Consider the following 1,626-nt stretch of genomic DNA (forward strand, 5'->3'; position numbering starts at 1 on the left):
CCTCTTCTGACCCTCCCTGCCCTGTGCTGGCCCTGGCCGGCAGCCCCTCCCCGTGGGGGGCTGTGCGGAGGTGGAGACCGTGCCTTGCAGGCCTGGACCTCTAGTGCCCGGGCGCGGAGTGGGGGTGGAAGCCGGGGTCACAGGACCCCTGTCCTATCTGTGCCTTTTTCTCTGGCCGGTGGGGTCACGGGCCCCTGCGGGGTACAGAGAGGGGGTCCCAGAGGAATTGAGCCCAGTTGCCTCAGCCACAGCATGTGGAGGGGGAGCAGGTGGGGATCCTGGCTAACGGGAGCCTGGCCGCAGGATGCACTGGGACGGGGAGCTTAGGGCGGCTCATGCAGGGCAGGAGACTGTGTCCACTTGTGCCCACCAGCTCTGCTGCCTCTGCACCAGATGGAGGGCCTGCCACCCCGGGTGGGGCTGGGGCAGCATGGCTCCTGGGCCGGTGGCTCTGGGAGGGTCCCCCAGGGGAGGGATGTTGAGTGGGTGCCTGGGGGAGCCTGGCTGGCTGGGGTGTCCCTGAGTCGCCTCTGGTTCCCAGGTACTGATCAGGGTCCTTCCTGTGTCCAGTTTAGAGAGACCAGGTCAGCCCTCCTGGGGTGTGGTGGCCCATCAAGCCCAGGTCTTCCTCTCTCCTTTCCCAGGGGAGACCTGGCCACACAGACCCTGGCCCCCTGGGCCTCTGGCCATAGAGCCGGGGCCAGCCCGCAGCTCTGAGCTGCGATCCCCGCGCCTGCAGGGCTCGGCCGGGCCTGGGCCTGGCGTGTGTCTCCTGTGCCCAGTGGCTTCGGCAGGACACGCTCTGGCTGCTGCTCCCAAGACCTCCCTGTCCAGCGGCAGGTGCTGCCAGGCCTCCCTGCCCTCCTGGGGAGAGGAGCCGTGTGCAGAGCAGGGCCAGTGCCTTAGACTCCTCCCGGACCCCTCGCCCCGCATGGCCGCTCAGGAACCCTCCGTGAATGAATGTTTAATGAGCAAAGAATACCTTTTCGTGATCGAGTCTTCACGTTCGGACCCAGTTTTCATGAAACAGGTGTTTTGTGAAATGCAACCACTCTTGTCCCTTGGCTCGTCCTGCCTGGCGGAGGCTTTGGAAGAGGGGGTGAGACCAGGACCCCAGACCTTTCCTGCTTGGGCCAGCAGACAACCCTGGGGGAGGCCCCCTGCCCGAGCCGGGGGCTGGCTGCCATCAGAGCCTCCAGTCCCCTGTCCCTGCACCGGGACCCAGGGCGGTGGGAGCTCTCCGTCTGACCTGTCGTGCGTCGCACTCGCCCATCAGCTGTCCAGTCCTGGACAGGCTGTCCCTACCCTCCACCTGCGCCAGAGGGAGAGGAAATGGGCAGGGCTGGGGGCTGGGAGCTGGATTCCCCCTCCTCTTTGCCTTACCCAGCTCCCAGGGCCCCGTCTCCTGGCCTTGAGTGGCTCTGGGACAGCCTCAGGCCTGTGTGCCACTCCTGTTCACTGCCAGGCCTTCCCGCCCTGCCCAGCCCTGCCCAGCCCTGCCCACTCCCTTGCTAAAGGCAGGGGGGATGGAGTGATGGTGGGGGAGGGGGGCAGGTCTGCCTGGGCTCCTACCTGCCCAGTTCTCAACTCTGAACCCCATACCAGCGCCCTGCCCCTCTCTGTCTG

The 1,626-nt window shown here is 66.7% G+C and overlaps 1 protein-coding gene across 1 annotated transcript in view; it reads left to right on the forward strand.

Moving 5' to 3' along the window:
• HS1BP3 (HCLS1 binding protein 3) overlaps positions 1-1,626 on the forward strand; it is a 26,278-nt gene that overhangs the window by 24,462 nt on the left and 190 nt on the right. The gene's annotated exons all lie outside the window — the stretch shown is intronic.

Source organism: Myotis davidii, unplaced genomic scaffold, assembly GCF_000327345.1.
Source record: "Myotis davidii unplaced genomic scaffold, ASM32734v1 scaffold238, whole genome shotgun sequence".
Classification (NCBI taxonomy): Eukaryota; Metazoa; Chordata; class Mammalia; order Chiroptera; family Vespertilionidae; genus Myotis; species Myotis davidii.